This window comes from Camelina sativa, chromosome 5 (assembly GCF_030686135.1).
Source record: "Camelina sativa cultivar CO46 ecotype springtype chromosome 5, ASM3068613v1".
In the NCBI taxonomy this organism is placed as follows: Eukaryota; Viridiplantae; Streptophyta; class Magnoliopsida; order Brassicales; family Brassicaceae; genus Camelina; species Camelina sativa.
In genome coordinates, this window is record NC_141884.1 from 10,621,268 (window position 1) to 10,647,908 (window position 26,641).

General features: G+C 44.0%; 1 pseudogene; it reads left to right on the forward strand.

The window, feature by feature from the left end:
* Positions 1–131: 131 nt before the first annotated feature.
* Positions 132–23,338, forward strand: LOC104789104 (DNA polymerase epsilon subunit B-like; annotated as a pseudogene).
* The last annotated feature ends 3,303 nt before the right edge of the window (positions 23,339–26,641 follow it).

A 26,641-nucleotide genomic window follows, 5' to 3' on the forward strand; every position in this document is an offset into this window, starting at 1 on the left:
CAAGAGATTTCTTACGAGATTCGTTTTCCCGCCGAGTTGGAGATTTTCAGAAGAAACCTAAAAAGGTTTCAGAGATTTAGAATCAGAAGATAGCAAAAAAAAAAGAAAAAAAAACGAGAGAGGCTGCGAGAATGGGAGAGCGTACGAGGAGGAGGAGGAGAGAGATACAGAAGCAATTCGGATTGAGAAGGTACAGCCTCAAAGCCGATGCCCTAGATATGATTGAAGACTTCCCCGATGAAGATATCGAAATTCTTCTCAATCGCCTCCAGCAAGAATCGCGTATTGCCTGATCTCCCTCTTTATTATATATGCCGATCGAGAGTATTCGACGAGTAGAGATTCTCATATAGGTTGCGATTTTGAAAAATGATGGTGCAGGTTCATCTACACTCGATGTGGAAACAATTCAAAACGTGATTGAAGAATCGGCAACAGATGAAACTACCACATCTGTTTATTCCTTAGCGGTCATAGAAAACGTCTTTCTTGGGCCGAAATTTCGATATGATGTTGTTAATAAGCGTTTCATCGAGTAAGCCTTTTCTACCAATTCATGTCCCCTCAAGTGCCTTAGCTTTGTAGAGATCGATGTCAATGTTGATATGGCTTATTGAAGTATAATTGATTTCAGGCATGAGAGTAATTTGCCTGCTCACGGTGAGGCTTCTGCAAAAACATATATATATATATACAGGGAACGATTCAGGTTGCTGTCTCAGAGAGTTTCTCGTGCTGATTCTTTTTCTAGGCCAGTGTTTGATGCTGATATGCTCCAGTATAAGAAGCGTGAGGTTTGTCTTACTTAGTTTCTTGTCAAATGTGTTTGTGTGTGTGAATTTGTGAATTAAGGAGTTTTGTTGTTGCATGTTCTTCCTTGTAGATATCTTCAATCCAATCTCTAGCAATTGAAATGGGAAAGAAATGGGTGATGGGCTTGATATCACAGTTGGAAGATGGACATTTCTACCTTGAAGACCCTTCAGCTTCTGTATAGATTAATTTCTCCAAAGCAATATCCTTTTCTGCAAAATCTGGACTTTTATAAAGGCATAGCCAAAAGAATTGCTTTATGACTACTTTTTCTTTGACAATCAAATACAAGATAACCACAGGATTTTTCACAAAGAATACTATCATTTTGGCACAAGGTGAAATGCACAATGGTATCTTTCAGGTAAACTATAATATGCTTAACTGCACATTCATATAAGAGCTACAACTGTTAATTGATTGTTGATCTTTTTTTTCTCTCTTGTTTTTGGTAAAGGTGATTGCTTGTGGATTTCCTCCTTTAGAGGACAGGGATAAAACACTAAGGATACATCGTGACAACGATTTTTTCGGATGTGGCAGGCCAACTAAACACGAGATGGTAATCCCTGAGTTTTCATTTCTTCTTCTGGATTCACAAAGTTGTAAATTTCCTGAGTTAGTCACAGCAGAAATAAATATGTTTTCTTGCCTCTGATCACAGATTAGGCTTGCCGACCTAGACAGACGACCGGTGGATGACACATTTGTCATATTGTCTGAAATATGGCTGGATGACGAAGAGGTGAGTTGGAGTACTAACTACTGCATTTTTTTGCATCAATCATAGTGATGTTGCCTCCTCGTATGCTTGAAGAGAACTGATTAATCTGCCAAAATGTGTTGTCTGTAATCATGAAAGGTTCTCGGGAAGCTCGAAACGGTTCTTGATCGTTTTGAAAGTGTGCAGACAGTGCCCTCTTTGTTTGTTTTCATGGGAAACTTTTGTTCTCGCCCATGCAACTTATCGTTTGGTTCTTATTCAAGTCTTAGGTAAAGGGATCATTTTAGCTAGAACTCCTCAATTGTCATTAAAAATCTGTTCTTACATGCACCCATTTCATTCAGGCAGCAGTTTGGTAAACTTGGGAGAATGATTGGAAACCATCCAAATCTAAAAGCAAATAGTAGGTTTTTATTCATTCCAGGTCCCCATGACGCAGGTACCATCTCCATCACCATCTAAATAAAGCCAAGGTTTCACTATGAGGAGACATGAATAATAAAAACTCATTATATCTGACAGGTCCCTCGACAGTCTTGCCAAGATGCGGTTTACCAGAGTATTTAACCGAAGAGCTTCGAGAAGTTATTCCCAATGCGATATTTTCAAGCAACCCTTGCAGGTAAAGTTTTCTATTCTGCGTGTGAACTCTCTATTATTAGAACACAGAAGCTGCAGTAATGATCTTGTATATATTTGTAAAATGCAGAGTAATGTTCAACAACAAGGAGATTATGTTCTTCCGGCAAGACCTTCTGTACCGGATGAGCCGTTCAAGCTTAATAACCCCTACCTCAGAAGAAACTACAGACCCCTTTGAGCACGTAAACACATATTCTCGTCTCCATTATTTTCCAACTTGTTGAATCTAGAATTCACACAATGAATTTGTTTGAGTGGGGAACAAATTCACTTAAGATCTCTCTCTAAAACAGTGGATTAAAGCTAGAAAATAAAGAAGGATTATGATTTCTTGAAGAAGAAGATAGGGTTTTCTCAAGAACAAAGAAGAACTAGGTTCTTGTATTAATTAAAGGATGACTTTTCAAGGAAGAGGTCTTCCTTTATTTATACTTTGTCTTAGATTACAAAATATATCTACTTTCCTTAAATCTCGGATTGAAGATATGGTAAGTTTCATCTTCTGATGATGAGATCGGGTTTTGGAGGCGGTCTCGGAGGTCGGTCGAGTGACTTCGTCGGGCTTCTGCTAATAGGCCCGTTTAGCTGGCCAAAAAGGAGGTCCCTCGGTTTAGTTGATGTGCAGAGTTTATTCGGTTTACCTTTGGTTTATATCGGTATGTCGTGGGTGCTAAATCCCGCACCAACAATTAGTCCCCCCCCCAGTTCGGTAGATTCGATTATCCATTCGAGTTTCCGAACTATAGGAAAAAATATTCGATCTAAACTTTAGGAAAACTGAATTACGAGCACGCGAACTGATGTTGTGCGTCAGGACTCGTCGCCTCGTTAAAACCTCCTCCGGTAAACCTCTTGGGAAAAACCCGAAGTAAGGAAAAAGAGTACGAGTCATGATCCTAACGTCTTTGGCGCTCTTTTCCTTGGGCAAGAACGAAGGCCGTACGAATGGTCTCGCCGATGGTTGCCTTGGCGGAGTCGATCTCTCGGTCTTCTTAGACGAATGCTTGGACAAAGTGGTTGATCTTGTGTCTTGAAGTCCTGGATGAGCTCTTGGTCCGAGTTGTCATGCGGGTGATATGAGTGTCCGAGAGGTGTCCAAGAGGTTGCCGGGTCCGGCTCGAGCATTCCTGGACGCGTGTTCGATCCCGAGCTCACATCACGCACTGTTGCAGTTGCTAATCCAAGTTGAGACGTGTCGTAGATCATAATGACTTTTTGTAAGTTGGTTGCTCTCTTCATTGCTGACCAGCTAGCTCACAATTCCAGACTGACACTGAGACGTCAGAAGACGACCTGAAACTAAGTTTGTCCGAAGACGAACTGAAAAGTTGTCCGAAGACGAACTGAGAAGTTGTCTGAAGACAAACTGAAAAGTTGTCTGAAGATAAACTGAAAAGTTGTTTGAAGGACGAACTGAAAAGTTTTCCGAAGACGAACTGAAAGTTGTATGAATGAAGAACTGAGAAGTTTTCCGAAGACGAACTGAAAAGTTGTATGAATGAAGAACTGAGAAGTTTTCCGAAGATGAACTGAGAAGTTGTCTGAAGGAAGAACTAAAAAGTTTTCCGAAGACGAACTGAGAAGTTATCTGAAGACATACTGAGAAGTTGTCTTGTTTGGACGAATTGCTTTTGCAAGAAATAAAGTTTTCACTCTATTCGGAATTCTACCCGAGGCGGGACGTCTCCCGGCTTACACCAAGTAATCCTTATTTGGTAATTTAACCCAAGCGTACATGCGCTTTGGCGGAGGGCGAAGTACGGGGCTTCGGCTTACCTCCTTTGTTCCAGTTCAGAAGTCGGACGGCGAAATTTAAAACTCTGGGTTCGGCTTACATATCCGTCCAAACCGGAACTTGCGAAACAATTCAAAAAGAATTTTCTGGGTTCGGCTTATCTCTCGATTAAGAGTTTGAGGTGCGAAATAAAAACTCTGGGTTCGGCTTATTCCTCGATTAAAAGTTTGAGGGGAGCGAGATACTGGGCTCGGCTTATTCCCCTTTTAAAAGTTTGAGGGAAGCGAGATACTGGGCTCGGCTTATTCCCCTTTTAAAAGTTTGAGAGGACCGAGACACTGGGCTTGGCTTATTCCCCTTTTTGCGGTTTGATGCAAGTCGAGCATCTGGCCAGGATGTCGAAAGATTCTGTATGACTCACAAAGATTCAAACAGAACTGAAGCTATTTGATGATGAACTGAAATCGAAGCTGTATGTAGATGAGCTGAAACTGAACTTATCTGAAGACAAACTGAAACTGAATTATCTGAATACGAGCTGAATCTGAAGTTGTCTGATGACGAACTGAAACTGAAACTGTCTGAAGACGGATTGAAAATGGAGCTGTCTGAAGAAAAACTAAAACTGAAGCTAACTGAAGACGAACTGAATCTAAGTTATCTGAAGACGAATTGAAGCTGAAGCTGTGCGGACGAACTAAAGCTGAAGCCATTTGAAGACAGACTGAATCTAAGTTGCCTGAGGATGACTTGAAACTGAGGCGTCTGAAGATGACCTAAAACTGAGGCGTCAGAGGATGACCTAACACTGAGGCGTCTGAAGATGGCCTAGAACCGAGGCGTCAGAGGATGACCTAACACTGAGAAGTTTTCCGAGGATGAACTAAAAAGTTGTCCGAAGGACAAACTGAGAAGTTGTCCAAAAATGAACTGAAAAGTTGTCTGAAGGACGAACTGAGAAGTTGTCCAAAGACGAACTGAAAAGTTATCTGAAGGACAAACTGAAAAGTTGTCCGTAGGACGAACTAAGACTCAAGTTGCCTGAAGGACGAACTAAGAAGTCAGTTGTCTGGAGGACAAACTGAGAAGTTGTCCAAAGACGAACTGAAAAGTTATCTGAAGGACGAACTGAAAAGTTGTCCGTAGGACGAACTAAGACTCAAAGTGCCCGAAGGACGAACTAAGAAGTTGTCCAAAGACGAACTGAACATTTGTCTGAAGGATGAACTGAGAAGTTGTCCAAAGACAAACTGAAAAGTTGTCTGAAGGACGAACTGAGAAGTCAGTTGTCTGGAGGACGAACTGAGAAGTCAGTTGTCTGGAGGACGAACTGAGAAGTCAGTTGTCTGGAGGACGAACTGAGAAGTCAGTTGTCTGAAAGACGAACTGAGAAGTCAGTTGTCTGAAAGACGAACTGAGAAGCTGTCCGAAGATGAATTGAACAGTTGTCTGAAGGACGAACTGAGAAGTCAGTTGTTTGAAGGACGAACTGAGAAGTCAGTTGTCTGAAGGACGAACTGAGAAGCTGTCCGAAGACAAACGGAACAGTTGTCTGAAGGACGAGGACGAACTGAGAAGTCAGTTGTCTGAAGGACGACCTGAGAAGTTGTCCGAAGATGAGCTAAACATGTCCGTTCAAAGAAATGTTGATCTTTGACTTGCAAGCATGGAGCCCGGCTTTTTGCACTAATGAGTTCGGAGTCCCGAACTGAGTTTATACGAGGCATGGCTCGGTTTTTTTTTTTGTTTTTTTTTTTTTGGCGAGGCATGGCTCGGCTTTTTTTTTTTTTTGTAAGAACTAACGAGTTCGTAACTAGTCCTTTTTGCAAGGCATGGCTCCGCTTTTTGGGATGAGTTACAAAAATCTCATTGATAAGCTGTAGTGAGCTGTTGAGAGCTGAAAATAATTTCCAAAGAAGAGTAGAAAGGTATCGATTAATTTACCGTTGGTTGTGACTGTTTTGTCCATTGTTCGTCCAAGCGTCTTGAGATAATGACGCTTATGATGTAGCGATAGCTTTCTCATGAATTACGAGGCTGAAACAAGGTCGATCTTCTAGCCTCCCCCCCCTTTTTTTTTTTGGTTTCGGGCTGAATGTTCCTGTTCCAGAAATACGGTGATATCTTTCGCGAGGAATAGCCAAAAAACTCCAAGTTTGTTTTGTTAGAAAGATAAGCTTCAGGGCTTCAATTTGATATGTAGATCGGCGAATGGTTCGTTCTAGAACGATAGAAAAATGCTTCCGAAGTCAATTCTCTTGAAAGGTCAGATCTGCGATTTTAGGATTACGATAGATCACACCAGTTGAGGGAATTTTGTGATATATTTCTTGAAACAGCTCGGATTGAGGCGAGGTCGATCTCTTTAGAGACATAAGACTCGGGGTTTCAGATGTATATGCAGTACGAAACCCCCAGTTCTTTCTAGATCGACAGTCGATAGAGTTCTGACACAGTTGAGGAAAATCGGTGATAAATTCTTTGAGACAGCTCAGCTCCAGGCGAGGTCAGTCTCATAAGAGAGATGAGACTCGGGGCTTCAAACTGATATGCAGATCGACTACAGATTGTATATGGATCGCTGGGAATAAGGTCATGATGTAAGAGGATCTGACAATTGCGAACAGGCTGCATCTGATGCAAGATAACTGGTCATAAGTTGAGATATAGAGCACCGATTGAGGGTGGTCGATCTTGTTAGAAAGCTAAGCCTCGGGGATTCAGTTTCATATGAATACCGATTTTTGGTTTTTTCTAGATCGGCGGCAAACTACTCTCCAATTCGTGATGACGAGCTGATAGTTAGGATTTTCGAGCAGGATGTGTCAGTTCGGAAGTAGGGTGATAACTTTCGGTAGACACTTCGGACTGAGTTGAGATCAGCTTTTCTGGGAGGATAAATGTAAGACCCCGACCCTAAAGTCCCGTACATGGCTATTAAAAAATTTTCTAGGGCCTACTAACTTTCACCTTATTCACTTAACATCATTCAACAGCAAACCATGGCTAATCACAATTCGATCCATCAATCATATATTCGCACATACTAAGTACACATCTTACCTCAATATGTACCTTATCAATTCACAGCCTCTAGATCGCACATATCCTTCAACCGCACCGCGGCTCCTTCGATCCAGCTACCGCTCCTGCCAAGTACTCGTCCGTCAATGCTCACCATATTGGACCACCCTTTATTGTTCCTTAGTCACACAGCCAACCATCCCCTAAGTGACCAAGAGACAATAAAAGGTGGGCTGGAATACTTGATTCCGTCCAGCCACGGAAAGACTGCTCCGTCAATCCATTGTGTCAAGTCCCGGTGTACTCCAAGACCTTGCCGTCCATTATCGATCCTTGCTCGTACCACCTATCGTGTCATCCTCGTACCACCCATCGTGTCATCCTCGTACCGTGTACCCATCGCTATCGCAAGCGTCCTTCGTGTCGCACCTATCAGTATCATTCCCATCATGGTACCGTTATCGTGCTCGTCTTGGTACCGCATCGCTATCGACTCCGACACTCTTCTTGTATCGTCTCCGATACTGATCCAGTATCACCACCGATACTCGTCCAGTATCACCACCGATACTCGTCCGATACCATATCGCTATAGAAACTATCCGATCTCCCTATCGGCTCTAGACCGTCCTTCACCGATCACGATCGACCCCTTCTCGATCCGTCACTCGATCTCTCCCTTCCATAGACCAATTTACCGATTGCTCTCTCGGATTCCTTCGGTAAATCTTGATCGTTCTCTCTGATCCCTTTGATAACTCTCTCGGACTCTTCTTCTTCCATTAACTCTTCAGGAATCTCATTGCGGCACTCCTTGAGCATGTATCCGCGCATGAAAACCCTAGAGGACCTTATTCTCTCATTTTGCGGCGCTAATAGCCGATCCCCCTCTAGTCTCTCGAGAATCCCTTATATAGGGTCGAGTAAACCGCCCTATCCTTTCCTAAAGCGATAAGCCTTATCACAAGATTTCCTTATCTTTTGGGATCTTCCCTTTTCTCTAAGTCGGTCTAACCTTTGCGGGGTTTCGGCCCGTCTAAGTATAGCCCATTAACCGGTCTGATCAACTCTTTCCATTTCCGCATTACTTACCCGATAATTTCCATTTATCGATAACACGCAATACTTCCCTTTTTCGTCGGTAGCCATCCGAGACAAATCTCGCGGATCATGACTGGGCCAATAACTAGCCCATGGATCCTTTTATCACCGACCATCTGTACTTAGCCATTCGAGTAACACTCCCAATATCGACTCTCTCGGTCGAGCCATCCGTATTGACTCTCTATTTCCTCGTCCTTTACTGTCGGACCTATCGTCCTTCCCGAACGTACCGATATCGACACTCCTCGGCACTAAGTATCGTACCGTTGTCGGCACTTCTCGATACTGAGTATCGGCAACTCTCGGCACTAGCTATCGGTAACTCTCGACACTAGTTCTTGGTAACTCTCGGGACTAAGTACCGGCAACTCTCGATACAATCCTCGATAGAATCCTCGAGAGAATCCTCGATACAATCCTCGATACAATCCTCGAGAGAATCCTCGAGAGAATCCTCGAGAGAATCCTCGAGAGAATCCTCGAGAGAATCCTCGAGAGAATCCTCGAGAGAATCCTCGATATCTCGACTCTCCCCTACCGAGGTTCCAGGTCGTTACATTTCTTCCCTACTTAGGACTGATTCGTCCTTGAATCCTAACTATCGTTGGATCACATTCCCAACTTTTAACACTTCTCCATGGGTTCTGCATCATTTTGTACTGACTCTAGTCAATACACCTGGTCCAAAACCGTATCGCGGTTCCTTTGGACTCGAGAAACCTTCACTTTCTCGGACATTTGACAATTTCCACGACTCTTTCTGTCCCAAGTCTCTCTACGACTTGTTCTCCCCCTCCTATTTCTTAGTCCTTCGTGGACTAATTCCCTTGGATTCCATGATCACCGTCTAATCAAGACCTGATATGGACGCTTCGTCTGTCTCTTACCGGACAATGTCCGACACTCCCTCTATTTTGCCTACCGAATTCTACCATTCGGCCAAGCTCTCACTGTTCGTCTACTTCATGTCCGACCTTTATTCATCAAAACATGCAACATTTCGACCATCCGCGGTCATCCATGCTCGCTAACCTTGTAGCGCTTCCGACTATTCCATGGCCAAATTAAAACCCCTCTCGAGTTTACTTATCCTTTCCTCATATTCTAGAGACTTTAGCATTGTCCTATTCCCAAAGACCCAATGTTTCTTACCCATAATCTTGAATCCTTCAAGAACTTCTGGATCTTCCTTGATCCTAACATAAATTTGAACCTTCCTTGATTCTCATTACTTTTCCTACTATCTCTTCTAGTCCATCATTACACATGATTCATTGCCGCACCCTGACTCTGTCAAGGTCTTAGCAATATCCTGCCTTGGTTCCTCCAAGGTCTTAACATTATCGTCCGGGACTTCACAAGTCTCCGCGATCGATTTCACCCTATCACTTGGCAAAAATGCAATTGCCCAAGTTTTATCGTCCGGTGACTTCGCAAGTCTCCGCGATCGATTTCACCCTATCACTTGGCAAAATGCAATTGCCCAAGTACACCCCTTCGATGATTATCCAATTCACATGGAACTAATCATTCGATTCCATCAAGATGATATCCTTCGTGGATAACTAATCTTTCCATATCGTCGAGATGATATCCTTCGTGGATAACTCATCAAGACGTTCCATATGATTCTCGCAAGAATCTAACCATTCCCATGGGTGAGTTGTCTAAATTGCTTAGACCAACCACCATCCATATTGCAATAGAAACCATAACCATGGGTGAGTTGTCTAAATCGCTTAGACTAACCACCATTCAATATTGCAATAGAAACCATAACCATGGGTGAGTTGTCTAAATCGCTTAGACCAACCACCATTCATATTGCAATAGAAACCATAACCATAAAAGACAAGCTAACTAAACCTATTACTAGAGAACAATCTAACCAATCCTCTCCATCGATGTGAGATTTTCCATCTACGCATCGTAATCAATACTACTCTCGCAAAGTCTCCCCCACTTTGCGTTTCCCCTCCCTCATTCACTTAGGCTTTTCACCTAAGGAATTTCCATCTCCTCTAATGACTTCTTAAGCTTGCTTCTAGAATCACTTGTCCTTAGTAATTTCTAGTAAACCTATGAATTCCGATTCAGCCTTCCAAGGTTAAATTTATTCAGCAGCTACTCTTAGCTCCAAAGTTGGCTACCCAACGTATGTGTACGAGTGACCAGTCCTACCGGCCACTTCCATACCAACCATCATTACCCATGGTACGAGCTAGAGTACCGGTCACCCTTGGCCGTCCTACTCACCAGCGTACCTATCATTGTCGGCCTCCGTACCGGCTGACGTACGATGACAGCACCACTGTCATCAGCCGTTGTACTGACCGCTGCACCTGACTAACATTCGCTCTCTTATCAGCCTGTGACTTACTAACATACTGCAACTGTACTACCTATCCTTAACCACCGTACCCCAACAGTACTAGCTATCCGTTAGCTACCGTACTATTGGTCATGGGTCATCATGCACCATCCGTTTACTGGATTGCGTACCGACTGTTTACTAGATCGCATACCGTCCGTTTATTGTCCGAGGTCCGCGACACTTGCTTCATATCCCGTCAATCTTGCCGGTCTCCATTTCCATCAAGCTCACTAAGGAATTCTTATTCCCAATCCGAGACGCTTCCTAGTCGTACTCGGCAATATATCTCGGCAATACTCTGCCTACTCGGCAACATATCTCGGCAATATTCTGCCTACTCGGAATTTCACTAAGGCTTTCCATTCGCCCTCAATCACTCTCGACTAGGACACTTAGATTATCGGCCACGGTTCCTAGGAAACTCGATCCAATGTTTCGCGGTTCTAGCTTCTTTTTGTGCGGTGCTCTCGCAAAAGCCTTTAGGGTTTATGGTGCCTTCGCTTGAAATTCCCGCAAGAATCTTAGGACTTCCGTCCATCCGCGCGGTACTCCCGCAAGAGCCTCAGCACACCATAAGTTCCCTTTTCGTCACTAAACCCATCCTCCTTGGGTTCCCTTTTTCCCGCGAGATACCATTTTTCCCGAGTTTCCATTTTCGTGAGCCGATCTAGCCTTCACAAATTTCCGAGTTTTGACCAAAAATTGCCCATGACTTTGACCGCATTATTCTCGTCTTATCCGCCGGTCCCTTATTCCTTACCTTGGCCAAACCGTCCGACCACCCGCGGTTCCGACAGCTCCTGTCCAAAACCTACTTCACCGTCCATTCTTACTAGTCACTTCACTGTTCTCTATTACTCGGCCTGTCACTCTGACTGTCACTAAGACCAAACACCAAACTTCCCGTTTCTTCCAGAAACTTACATGCCTGTATCAACTCAGCAGCTAAGGATTCCGTTTCTTCAATTCAACATCTGCTCACTACTTCGGTAGTCTCAAACTTCTCATCTCCATTCGGATCCCCTTACTCTAACGAGCCCATGGTCAGTGTCTTGCTGCACCATCGTCTGTACGACTTATTATCCGATTACCGACCTGAGATAGTGCGAATTCCGTCCCGATGCTGTTCGACGATCGTACCGCAATTGGTCAGTCGATCATTCCTAGTACCACATCTACATCGGCACTGAATACGCATTTCTATCGGCATTCTTTGACACTAGGCATCGGCATTTATCGACATTCCTCAATACCAAGTATCGGCATTTCTCGGCACTGGTAACCGGTATTCCACGGAACTGATTACCGGTATTCCTCGGCACTCGCTCTCGGTACTGATTTCTCGGCACTCTTTGCATTTACATCTGTACCGCTATCGGCACTTCTCAGCACTAAATGTCGTACCGCCCTCGACACCTATCGGCATTTGGTACCGTACCGCTATTGGTGCCTATCGACACTTGGTACCGTACCACTATCGGTGCCAAATCGGAACTTGGTACCGTACTGCTATCAACGCCTATCGACACTCGGTACCGTACCACTATCGGCACTCGGTACCGTACCGTTCCCGGTACTTCTTGATACTGATTGCCGCACCACTCTCGGTTCTTCTCGGCACTGATTGCCGCACCACTCTCGTACCGTGTACGTGCCATGCCATGTACCGCGTTCGTACCGTTACCGTTCACTGCTAGGTGTACGGCCATCCATCACCGCACACCACCCATTGCGAGTGAGACCTTTCCTTTCGGTCACTCATACCCAACAACTCAATACTCTTCGACCACTGAATAGTCTTTGAAATTCCATCTACCCATGACTGGCTTTCATTACCCCCTTTACAATCCCATCCGATCATCTATCTTTTCTTACCGGATGTTTCCCATGTCTGAATCTACTATGACCGTCCGAGTCGGATTGCCAACTTGACAAGCCAGTCTTTCTTTTGCGGATTACCCTTCTCCGTTTAACTTACTTATCCTTGTCGGATTGTCCATATCCGAGCTTATACTCGACTAGCTAGTAATCCATCTTCGGATTTCCTGTCTCCGAATAGCTAGTCTTCCCCCATCATATTACCCATAACCATTCAGTTCTAAACTTAGTCCTATTGAACCAAGTACCACTACCGATTCTTTCATTCCTTCCAAGGTACTTAGGCGTCTAACCGTTCTAGACTCTTCTCTTTTCCCATTGAAAACTTGTCCTAGAATCAACTCTGCTCTGATACCAAATGTAAGACCCCGACCCTAAAGTCCCATACATAACCGTACATGGCTATTAAAAAATTTTCTAGGGCCTACTAACTTTCACCTTATTCACTTAACATCATTCAACAGCTAACCATGGCTAATCACAATTCGATCCATCAATCATATATTCGCACATACTAAGTACACATCTTACCTCAATATGTACCTTATCAATTCGCAACCTCTAGATCGCACATATCCTTCAACCGCACCGCGGCTCCTTCGATCCAGCTACCGCTCCTGCCAAGTACTCGTCCGTCAATGCTCACCATATTGGACCACCCTTTATTGTTCCTTAGTCACACAGCCAACCATCCCCAAAGTAACCAAGAGACAATAAAAGGTGGGCTGGAATACTTGATTCCGCCCAGCCACGGAAAGACTGCTCCGTCAATCCATTGCGTGAAGTCCCGGTGTACTCCAAGACCTTTCCGTCCATTATCGATCCTTGCTCGTACCACCTATCGTGTCATCCTCGTACCACCCATCGTGTCATCCTCGTACCGTGTACCCATCGCTATCGCTAGCGTCCTTCGTGTCGCACCTATCGGTATCATTCCCATCACGGTACCGCTATCGTGCTCGTCTTGGTACCGCATCGCTATCGACTCCGATACTCTTCTTGTATCGTCTCCGATACTGATCCAGTATCACCACCGATACTCGTCCAGTATCACCACCGATACTCGTCCGATACCATATCGCTATAGAATTTATCCGATCTCCCTATCGGCTCTAGACCGTCTTTCACCGATCACGATCGACCCCTTCTCAATCCGTCACTCGATCTCTCCCTTCCATAGACCAATTTACCGATTGCTCTCTCGGATTCCTTCGGTAAATCTCGATCGTTCTCTCTGATCCCTTTGATAACTCTCTCGGACTCTTCTTCTTCCATTAACTCTTCAGGAATCTCATTGCGGCACTCCTTGAGCGTGTATCCGTGCATGAAAACCCTAGAGGACCTTATTCTCTCCTTTTGCGGCGCTAATAGCCGATCCCCCCTCTAGTCTCTCGAGAATCCCTTATATAGGGTCGAGTAAACGGCCCTATCCTTTCCTAAAGCGATAAGCCTTATCACAAGATTTCCTTATCTTTCGGGATCTTCCCTTTTCTCTAAGTCGGTCTAACCTTCGCAGGATTTCGGCCCGTCTAAGTATAGCCCATTAACCGGTCTGATCAACTCTTTCCATTTTCGCGTTACTTACCCGATAATTTCCATTTATCGATAACACGCAATACTTCCCTTTTTCGTCGGTAGCCATCCGAGACAAATCTCGCGGATCATGACTGGGCCGATAACTAGCCCATGGATCCTTTTATCACCGACCATCTGTACTTAGCCATTCGAGTAACACTCCCAATACCGACTCTCTCGGTCGAGCCATCCGTATTGACTCTGTATTTCCTCGTCCTTTACTGTCGGACCTATCGTCCTTCCCGAACGTACCGATATCGACACTCCTCGGCACTAAGTATCGTACCGTTGTCGGCACTTCTCGATACTGAGTATCAGCAACTCTCGGCACTAGCTATCGGTAACTCTCGACACTAGTTCTCGGTAACTCTCGGTACGAAGTACCGGCAACTCTCGATACAATCCTCGATAGAATCCTTGAGAGAATCCTCAATACAATCCTCGATACAATCCTCGATAGAATCCTCGAGAGAATCCTCGAGAGAATCCTCGAGAGAATCCTCGAGAGAATCCTCGATATCTCGACTCGGATTTCTCGACTCTCCCCTACCGAGGTTCCGGGTCGTTACATTTCTCCCCTACTTAGGACTGATTCGTCCTCGAATCTTGACTATCGTTGGATCACATTCCCAACTTTTAACACTTCTCCATGGGTTGTGCATCATTTTGTACTGACTCTAGTCAATACACCTGGTCCAAAACCGTATTGCGGTTCCTTTGGACTCGAGAAACCTTCACTTTCTCGGACATTTGACAATTTCCACGACTTTTTCTGTCCCAAGTCTCTCTACGACTTGTTCTCCCCCTCCTATTTCTTAGTCCTTCGTGGACTAATTCCCTTGGATTCCATGATCACCGTCTAATCAAGACCTGATATGGACGCTTCGTCTGTCTCTTACCGGACAATGTCCGACACTCCCTCTATTTTGCCTACCGAATTCTACCATTCGGCCAAGCTCTCACTGTTCGTCTACTTCATGTCCGACCTTTATTCATCAAAACATGCATCATTTCGACCATCCGCGGTCATCCATGCTCGCTAATCTTGTAGCGCTTCCGACTATTCCATGGCCAAATTAAAACCCCTCTCGAGTTTACTTATCCTTTCCTCATATTCTAGAGACTTTAGCATTGTCCTATTCCCAAAGACCCAATGTTTCTTACCCATAATCTTGAATCCTTCAAGAACTTCTGGATCTTCCTTGATCCTAACATAAATTTGAACCTTCCTTGATTCTCATTACTTTTCCTACTATCTCTTCTAGTCCATCATTACACATGATTCATTGCCGCGCCCTGACTCTGTCAAGGTCTTAGCAATATCCTGCCTTGGTTCCTCCAAGGTCTTAACATTATCGTCCGGGACTTCACAAGTCTCCGCGATCGATTTCACCCTATCACTTGGCAAAAATGCAATTGCCCAAGTTTTATCGTCCGGTGACTTCGCAAGTCTCCGCGATCGATTTCACCCTATCACTTGGCAAAATGCAATTGCCCAAGTACACCCCTTCGATGATTATCCAATTCACATGGAACTAATCATTCGATTCCATCAAGATGATATCCTTCATGGATAACTAATCTTTCCATATCGTCGAGATGATATCCTTCGTGGATAACTCATCAAGACGTTCCATATGATTCTCGCAAGAATCTAACCATTCCCATGGGTGAGTTGTCTAAATTGCTTAGACCAACCACCATCCATATTGCAATAGAAACCATAACCATGGGTGAGTTGTCTAAATCGCTTAGACTAACCACCATTCAATATTGCAATAGAAACCATAACCATGGGTGAGTTGTCTAAATCGCTTAGACCAACCACCATTCAATATTGCAATAGGAACCATAACCATGGGTGAGTTGCCTAAATCGCTTAGACCAACCACCATTCATATTGCAATAGAAACCATAACCATAAAAGACAAGCTAACCAAACCTATTACTAGAGAACAATCTAACCAATCCTCTCCATCGATGTGAGATTTTCCATCTATGCATCGTGATCAATACTACTCTCGCAAAGTCTCCCCCACTTTGTGTTTCCCCTCCCTCATTCGCTTAGGCTTTTCACCTAAGGAATTTCCATCTCCTCTAATGGCTTCTTAAGCTTGCTTCTAGAATCACTTGTCCTTAGTAATTTCTAGTAAACCTATGAATTCCGATTCAGCCTTCCAAGGTTAAATTTATTCGGCAGCTACTCTTAGCTCCAAAGTTGGCTACCCAACGTATGTGTACGAGTGACCAGTCCTACCGGCCACTTCCATACCAACCATCATTACCCATGGTACGAGCTAGAGTACCGGTCACCCTTGGCCGTCCTACTCGCCAGCGTACTTATCATTGTCGGCCTCCGTACCGCTGACGTACGATGACAGCACCACTATCATCAGCCGTTGTACTGACCGCTGCACCTGACTAACATTCGCTCTCTTATCAGCCTGTGACTTACTAACATACCGCAACTGTACTACCTATCCTTAACCACCATACCCCAACAGTACTAGCTATCCGTTAGCTACCGTACTATCGGTCATGGGTCATCATGCACCATCCGTTTACTGGATCGTGTACCGACCGTTTACTAGATCGCGTACCGTCCGTTTATTATCCGAGGTCCGCGACACTTGCTTCAAATCCCGTCAATCTTGCCGGTCTCCATTTCCATCAAGCTCACTAAGGAATTCTTATTCCCAATCCGAGACGCTTCCTAGTCGTACTCGGCAATATATCTCGGCAATACTCTGCCTACTCGGCAACATATCTCGGCAATACTCTGCCTACTCGGAATTTCACTAAGGCTTTCCATTCGCCCTCAATCACTCTCGACTAGGACCCTTAGATTATCGGCCACGGTTCCTAGGAAACTCGATCCAATGTTTCGCGGTTCTAGCTTCTTTTAGTGCGGTGCTCTCGCAAAAGCCTTTAGGGTTTATGGTGCCTTCGCTTGAAATTCCCGCAAGAATCTTAGGACTTCCGTCCATCCGCGCGGTACTCCCGCAAGAGCCTCAGCACACCATAAGTTCCCTTTTCGTCACTAAACCCATCATCCTTGGGTTCCCTTTTTCCCGCGAGATACCATTTTTCCCGAGTTTCCATTTTCGTGACCGATCTAGCCTTCACAAATTTCCGAGTTTTGGCCGACAATTGCCCATGACTTTGATCGCATTATTCTCGTCTTATCCGCCGGTCCCTTATTCCTTACCTTGGCCGAACCGTCCGACCACCCGCGGTTCCAACAGCTCCTGTCCAAAACCTACTTCACCGTCCATTCTTACTAGTCACTTCACTGTTCTCTATTACTCGGCCTGTCACTCTGACTGTCACTAAGACCAAACACCAAACATCCCGTTTCTTCCAGAAACTTACATGCCTGTATCAACTCAGCAGCTAAGGATTCCGTTTCTTCAATTCAACATCTGCTCACTACTTCGGTAGTCTCAAACTTCTCATCTCCATTCGGATCCCCTTAGTCTAACGAGCCCATGGTCAGTGTCTTGCTACACCATCGTCTGTACGACTTATTATCCGATTACCGACCTGAGATCGTGCGAATTCCATCCCGATGCTGTTCGACGATCGTACCGCAATTGGTCAGTCGATCATTCCTAGTACCGCATCTCCATCGGCACTGAATACGCATTTCTATCGGCATTCTTTGACACTAGGCATCGGCATTTATCGACATTCCTCGATACCAAGTATCGGCATTTCTCGGCACTGGTAACCGGTATTCCACGGAACTGATTACCGGTATTCCTCGGCACTCGCTCTCGGTACTGATTTCTCGGCACTCTCGGCATTTACATCTGTACCACTATCGGCACTTCTCGGCACTAAATGTCGTACCGCCCTCGACACCTATCGGCATTTGGTACCCTACCGCTATCAGTGCCTATCGACACTTGGTACCGTACCACTATCGGTGCCAAATTGGAACTCGGTACCGTACCGATATCAACGCCTATCGACACTCGGTACCGTACCACTATCGGCACTTGGTACCGTACCGTTCCCGGTACTTCTCGATACTAATTGCCGCGCCACTCTCGGTTCTTCTCGGCACTGATTGCCGCACCACTCTCGTACCGTGTACGTACCATGCCATGTACCACGTTCGTACCGTTACCGTTCACTGCTAGGTGTACGGCCATCCATCACCGCACACCACCCATTGCGAGTGAGACCTTTCCTTTCGGTCACTCATACCCAACAACTCAATACTCTCCGACCAGTGAATAGTCCTTAAAATTCCATCTACCCATGACTGGCTTTCATTACCCCCTTTACAATCCCATCCGATCATCTATCTTTTCTTACCGGATGTTTCCCATGTCTGAATCTACTATGACCGTCCGAGTCGGATTGCCAACTTGACAAGCCAGTCTTTCTTTTGCGGATTATCCTTCTCCGTTTAACTTACTTATTCTTGTCGGATTGTCCATATCCGAGCTTATACTCGACTAGCTAGTAATCCATCTTCGGATTTCCTGTCTCCGAATAGCTAGTCTTCCCCCATCATATTACCCATAACCATTCAGTTCTAAACTTAGTCCTATCGAACCAAGTACCACTACCGATTCTTTCATTCCTTCCAAGTTACTTAGGCGTCTAACCGTTCTAGACTCTTCTCTTTTCCCATCGAAAACTCATCCTAGAATCAACTCCACTCTGATACCAAATGTAAGACCCCGACCCTAAAGTCCCATACATAACCGTACATGGCTATTAAAAAATTTTCTAGGGCCTACTAACTTTCACCTTATTCACTTAACATCATTCAACAGCTAACCATGGCTAATCACAATTCGATCCATCAATCATATATTCGCACATACTAAGTACACATCTTACCTCAATATGTACCTTATCAATTCGCAGCCTCTAGATCGCACATATCCTTCAACCGCACCGCGGCTCCTTCGATCCAGCTACCGCTCCTGCCAAGTACTCGTCCGTCAATGCTCACCATATTGGACCACCCTTTATTGTTCCTTAGTCACACAGCCAACCATCCCCAAAGTAACCAAGAGACAATAAAATGTGGGCTGGAATACTTGAATCCGTCCAGCCACGGAAAGACTGCTCCGTCAATCCATTGCGTCAAGTCCCGGTGTACTCCAAGACCTTGCCGTCCATTATCGATCCTTGCTCATACCACCTATCGTGTCATCCTCGTACCACCCATCGTGTCATCCTCGTACCGTGTACCCATCGCTATCGCTAGCGTCCTTCATGTCGCACCTATCGGTATCATTCCCATCACGGTACCGCTATCGTGCTCGTCTTGGTACCGCATTGCTATCGACTCTGATACTCGTCTTGTATCGTCTCCGATACTGATCCAGTATCACCACCGATACTCGTCTAGTATCACCACCGATACTCGTCCAGTATCACCACCGATACTCGTCCGATACCATATCACTATAGAAACTATCCGATCTCCCTATCGGCTCTAGACCGTCCTTCACCGATCACGATCGACCCCTTCTCGATCCGTCACTCGATCTCTCCCTTCCATAGACCAATTTACCGATTGCTCTCTCGGATTCCTTCGGTAAATCTCGATCGTTCTCTCTGATCCCTTTGATAACTCTCTCGAACTCTTCTTCTTCCATTAACTCTTCAGGAATCTCACTGCAGCACTCCTTGAGCGTGTATCCGCGCATGAAAACCCTAGAGGACCTTATTCTCTCCTTTTGCGGCGCTAATAGCCGATCCCCCCTCTAGTCTCTCGAGAATCCCTTATATAGGGTCGAGTAAACCGCCCTATCCTTTCCTAAAGCGATAAGCCTTATCACAAGATTTCCTTATCTTTCGGGATCTTCCCTTTTCTCTAAGTCGGTCTAACCTTCGCGGGATTTTGGCCCGTCTAAGTATAGCCCATTAACCGGTCTGATCAACTCTTTCCATTTCCGCGTTACTTACCCGATAATTTCCATTTATCGATAACACGCAATACTTCCCTTTTTCGTCGGTAGCCAACCGAGACAAATCTCGCGGATCATGACTGGGCCGATAACTAGCCCATGGATCCTTTTATCACCGACCATCTGTACTTAGCCATTCGAGTAACACTCCCAATACCGACTCTCTCGGTCGAGCCATCCGTATTGACTCTCTATTTCCTTGTCCTTTACTGTCGGACCTATCGTCCTTCCCGAACGTACCGATATCGACACTCCTCGGCACTAAGTATCGTACCGTTGTCGGCACTTCTCGATACTGAGTATCGGCAACTCTCGGCACTAGCTATCGGTAACTCTCGACACTAGTTCTCGGTAACTCTCGGTATTAAGTACCGGCAACTCTCGATACAATCCTCGATAGAATCCTCGAGAGAATCCTCGATAGAATCCTCGATAGAATCCTCGAGAGAATCCTCGAGAGAATCCTCGAGAGAATCCTCGAGAGAATCCTCGAGAGAATCCTCGATATCTCGACTCGGATTTCTCGACTCTCCCCTACCGAGGTTCCGGGTCGTTACATTTCTCCCCTACTTAGGACTGATTCGTCCTCGAATCTTGACTATCGTTGGATCACATTCCCAACTTTTAACACTTCTCCATGGGTTCTGCATCATTTTGTACTGACTCTAGTCAATACACCTAGTCCAAAACCGTATTGCGGTTCCTTTGGACTCGAGAAACCTTCACTTTCTCGGACATTTGACAATTTCCACGACTTTTTCTGTCCCAAGTCTCTCTACGACTTGTTCTCCCCCTCCTATTTCTTAGTCCTTCGTGGACTAATTCCCTTGGATTCCATGATCACCGTCTAATCAAGCCCTGATATGGACGCTTCGTCTGTCTCTTACCGGACAATGTCCGACACTCCCTCTATTTTGCCTACCAAATTCTACCATTCGGCCAAGCTCTCACTGTTCGTCTACTTCATGTCCGACCTTTATTCAGGGCAATCCATAGACAGGCTATGTACAACCTGATTCGTTTTACTCATCCGGGAAATCGATCCCGAGGCTGGCTGGTCGCAAACAGACGGATCTTTATTTAAAGGATAGAGTATGTTGCAGAGAAACTGCGATATCTTTCAGAAGAGAGCTCGGATTGAAACGAAATCGGGTTCCATGGAAAGCTACTGTTCGGGGCAATCCGTAGATAGATTTTTTGTCTTCTGGTTCGTCGGGAGCTTCCGGGAATTCGCCTTGCAAGGTGGCGGTTCGGATAGTTGAACTTGATCTTCTGGTTTGTTTTAGTTTTTGTGGTAGAGAGAAAAACGTAGAACTTTGTGTAAGTGTCCCCACAGACGGCGCCAATTGTTGAATCTAGAATTCACACAATGAATTTGTTTGAGTGGAGAACAAATTCACTTAAGATCTCTCTCTAAAACAGTGGATTAAAGCTAGAAAATAAAGAGGGATTATGATTTCTTGAAGAAGAAGATAGGGTTTTCTCAAGAACAAAGAAGAATTAGGGTTCTTGTATTAATTAAAGGATGGCTTTTCAAGGAATAGGTCTTCCTTTATTTATACTTTGTCTTAGATTACAAAATATATCTACTTTCCTTAAATCTCGGATTGAATATATGGTAAGTTTCCTCTTCTGATGATGAGATCAGGTTTTGGAGGCGGTCTCGGAGGTCGGTCGAGTGACTTCGTCGGGCTTCTGCTAATAGGCCCGTTTAGCTGGCCAAAAAGGGGGTCCCTCGGTTTAGTTGATGTGCAGAGTTTATTCGTTTACCTTTGGTTTATATCGGTATGTCGTGGGTGCTAAATCCCGCACCAACACAACTTTTGATTTTACAGTTTCTTCCAATAATCTGAAAACTTGTGAAATTGTGTTGGTTCAGCTTGTCTCCACATTAATTCATCAGAGCCATCTATGTCCTCTACCTCTCTTGGTTCAACCCATCATTTGGAACTATCACTGTCTACAACTATATCCAACTCCTCATACGGTATACTCTCTTAAAACCTTCTTATTATAAAGATTGTATTATTCCACCTAGTTTGGTAGCACGAAAAGGCTGATTGTTGTTGTTGTTGTTTTGAAACAGATAGTATTAGGTGACAAGAGTGAGCAAGTGAAACGACCGACTTTTTTTTTTTTTTTAATAAATAATAAATAATATAAATATATAAATAAACTACAACTAGTGGTCCCATACCCACTAGTCACCTAACAACATTCACAACCAACAGCGGAATAACATACCAATAAATAACCGATAAACCAATAATCCAATAACCAAATAACCAATATCCAGTATTAAATCCAAACAGCATAAATCAAATAACCAACAATCCTAACAATGCTCTAAGACTCAACTCTAGCAACCTAACAATGCCAGACAACATCCAACCGAGTCCCTAGAACATCCTCCTCTTCATTGCCTTGATTCCACGATCACACTTTGCCTTTACCTGCACCACAAACACAAATTGAGATGCATGAGTATTTGATAAACACTCAGTGAGGCAATCTTCCCATCTACTGGGCTATACACACAAGCAATAAGATCTCTACATGCCACAACCAACAATCAATAAAAACAAACCAGGCAATAAACAAAGCATGCAACATCCATCGTGACTGGAAGAGGGGTGTCGACCGACACTGACTATCTGGTGTCGACCGACACCAAACTGGTGTCGACCGACACCAAACTGGTGTCGACCGACACCCTGCCCGACACTCCCGAAAACCCTAGTTTGTGTCGACCGACACCTCCACATGGCATCGATCGACACTCGCCAAAGTCCCGAGCCGTCCTCGCGTTGGTGTCGACCGACACCCCAACTGGTGTCGACCGACACCGATGCCGAGCAGCGATTTCCCTCTATCCGAAACTCTGAATCTCGCCTCCAATCTTCTCCAATCCGCTCCATGCACTCCCAGAAGCCAAACCCAGTCCAGACAGTGACGAAATACCATAGAGAACTCACAGAAACAACCACATAAGCTCCAAATCACATAGAATCTAGAGATCTTAGCTTAGATAAGCCATGGTCATGCACTCACCTCTTTCAAGAAGATTCTGACCAACAAGAACGAATTCCCTCACTCCTAGCAAGCTTCTAACACCTTCCCAGCCTTAGATCTCCCAAGAACAGCAAGGAATCTCTCAATCTCTTCCCAAAAGCTCAAGAACACTCTCTCTTTTGATTTTCTCTCAAAAACGGCGAATAACACAAAATAACACGACCCTAGGTTGTTTTCTACCTCTAAAACTCGATTTTAGGGATTCCCTAAACCAACCACGCAAACCGGACAATTAAAATTGAACCGACCAAACCGGCCACAGCTGGTGTCGATCGATGCCTCACTAGAAGGTGTCGATCGACACCCTTACCAAATTACCAAAAATTGGTTCACGGGTGTTACAGCAAGCGTTTTGTAGAATTGGGGGAGCAACATGTTTCAATCCAGGCTCCTTTTCAACTGATAGCACCTTCGTAGTTTATCTACCTTCTACTCAAGAAGTCAAACTCTCTGCACTGTGATTCTCCATTCAGAGAAAAAGCCTGAGTAGGCCTGGGCATTCGGGTATCCGATCGGATTTAGATTCGGATGTTCGGGTTTTCGGATTTTCGGATGTACAGATATAAAACCCGATCGGGTATTTTCTAATATCGGATCGGGTTCGGATCGGATGTTTTTGGGTTCGGGTAATATCGGGTTACCCGAAGTCATAAATCTTTTTTTTTCGTGAAAAAAAGAAAAAAAGAAAAAAAAATATACTTTCTCTCTTCCTCTTTTTGTTTTCTTCTTTTTCATTTCTCTCTTTTTCAGCCAAAAACCCTAAATTTGTTTATCCATGACTACTACTTCAAAAATTAAATCCTTCAAATTCCCTACCAAATCTAATATCTATAGCAAATTATATGATATTATTCATATTTATCTTCCAACCTCACTCACTCTTCAAACCCCACAAACTATTTTTTTTTTAGATCTGCTTGTCATGTTTCTAGTAAAATTTGATCTGGGTAGTAAAAAAATAAAACGATTATGGGTTCTGTTGATTGAGAAAGGAAAAAATATCAATTTTAGAATACATAATTATATATCTATATATATAAATAAGTAACGTTTTTATACTATGCCATAAAACTAAGGTGGCAAAATGGTCTATGATGCAATAGTAAATGCCTAAGGTACTAGGTTCAAACCCACCTAGATGCATTTTTATATTTATTTCGGGTTAATTCGGATCTACTTCGGGTATCAGGTAATACCCGAACCCGATCGGATATCCGAATTTCAAAGAAACTAAATCCGATTGGGTATTTAGTACTATCCGAATCCGAACCAAACTGCTTATTTCGGTTCGGGTTCGGGTTTCGGATTCGGTTAAAATGCCCAGGCCTAAGCCTGAGCTTAAAACATAACTCAATACATGTCCTCTTCTTTGCTTCTCTTTTATATTCTTATCATCTCCAACAAGGAAATGTTTAATTCAACCAAATCAAATTTAGTCATAAATTTATAATTCAATTTAGTCATCATTAATAGTGTTTGGCCTGCATCGAGTATATCACAATAAGCACCCCTATACATCAGGCCGGTACGTTTGTATATTGATTACATGGAGGCTTATAGTTATAGTGTACAGAACTGATTAACTAACAGCAGTGATAATGCAATCTACTAAGTTATATTGAAGGTTGGAACAAATTGAAATTTTAATGTAGAGTAAATTCAGACTTTTTAATAATCTTTAGTTTCAAACATTTTTAACTTTTGACTTTTTCACAGGTCCTCCTTTTCCCTTGCCGTAAATACCAAGCATTCAATAACAAGATTCTGCAAGCATATGAGTACATAAAAGGGGAAACCACACACTATGAAAACGATTAATTTAGAGGCCACAGAATAGGTTTGTAGAAGAAATTAAACCATAATCACTTCAACGTCTGGCTGTCCTTGCTTTAAAAAATCTCTCTCTCATTGAGATTAACTCCTTTGTAGTTTCACTCACTGCCAATCGGTTCGTCGGAGATTCTTCAGAACAGCGAAGTCCCACCTCCAAAACCAGCGTCAAACATTCAGCAGCAGGGAAACCAACTCTAAGACCATTGCCAAAATTGATTCATCTGCAATGTCCAACACTCGCTCTGGCAACGCTGATTTGATGTAGTTGTGGAGAGTAAAGTTTCCACCAAACAACTCATCCGTTGGTCGTTTTCTCGTGAACATTTCCAAAATGAGAACCCCAAAGCTATATACTATAAGATCAAAGACTTGAAGAATATAAGAACACCTCTCTTATTGATTTAAAAAATTCTCTCAAAAACTAAATCTCTCAAGTCTCTCTAGTCTTATATTTGGTATCAGAGCAAGGTGTGCTTCTGACCTAAAACCGGTGGAGAAGAACTACGACAAAGCATGGCGGCTGAAGCAAATCCACCGTTACGAAGTAAGGACCTTGGAGCACCATCGATCCAATGTCCGTTACTCACACCGACTAATTACACAGTTTGGTCGATGAGGATGAAGATCATACTTCGAGTCAGCGAGGTATGGGATGTTATTGAACCTGGATCCAAAGATGAAAAGAAGAACGATATTGCGACTGCACTTCTGTTTCAGTCTGTTCCAGAGTCACTTATCTTGCAAATAGGAGAGCAAGATTCAGCCAAATCTCTTTGGGGAGCCATCCGATCACGTCACCAAGGAGCGGAGCGTGTTAAGGAGGCTAGACTTCAAACTCTGTTAGCTGAACTAGAACGTTTGAAGATGAATGATTCAGATACCGTAGATGATTTTGTAGGCAAGATTTCAGGCCTTGCATCGCAGTCAGCATCATTGGGAGAGACCATTGATGAATCGAAACTTGTAAAGAAGTTTCTCACAGGATTGCCTAGAGCAAAGTTTATCCATATGGTAGCTTCTCTAGAACAAGTCTTTGACTTAAACACCACGACGTTTGTGGATATTGTGGGAAGACTAAAAGCTTATGAGGAGCGAATTGGTGAAGTGAGTCCGATCGAAGATCAAGGGAAGTTGATGTTCACCAATACCTCTAACAATCGCGGAGGATATGGAGGTTTTAGAGGAGGATCAAGAGGTAGAGGCAGCTACGGTAGAGGAAGCTACGGTAGAGGCAGAGGTGATTTCGGTAGAGGCAGAGGTCGAGGGAGATTCAATGGCCAAAACCAAGGAGGAGAAACCACATAAGATAACCAAAACAAACCGAAGAAAGACTTGTCTAAAGTGATATGTTGGAGATGCGACAAACCTGGACATTATGCGACGACTTGCACCAACAAGCCGATACAGAATCATAATCAAGAGTCGAACCTGAATGAGACACAAGAAGCAGATGGACTTTATATGCATGAAGTTGTGTTCCTTAACGAAGACAAGGTGATTCCAGAAAATTAAGATATCAACAAAGGCAATGCAAGTGTATGGTATCTAGATAATGGAGCGAGTAATCACATGTCAGGGAACAGAGAATTCTTTTGCAGTTTGGACGAAAGAATTAAGGGGAAAGTAAGGTTTGGTGATGGCTCATATGTTGACATTGTTGGGAAAGGAACTATTAATTTTGTTTGCAAGACAGGCGAGATAAGAGCCCTAAAAGAAATCTACTACATACCCGAACTGAAGCACAACATACTGAGTTTAGGACAAGCTACAGAAGGAGGGTGTGAAGTGAATATGAAAAAGGATTTTCTGACACTTCTAGACCCATGTGGAAGGCTGCTTGTGCGAGTTATCAGGTCACCAAACCGTTTGTATAAAACTCCGATGGAGATTAGCTTACCAATGTGTCTGCAGATCGACAATGGTGAAGCTAC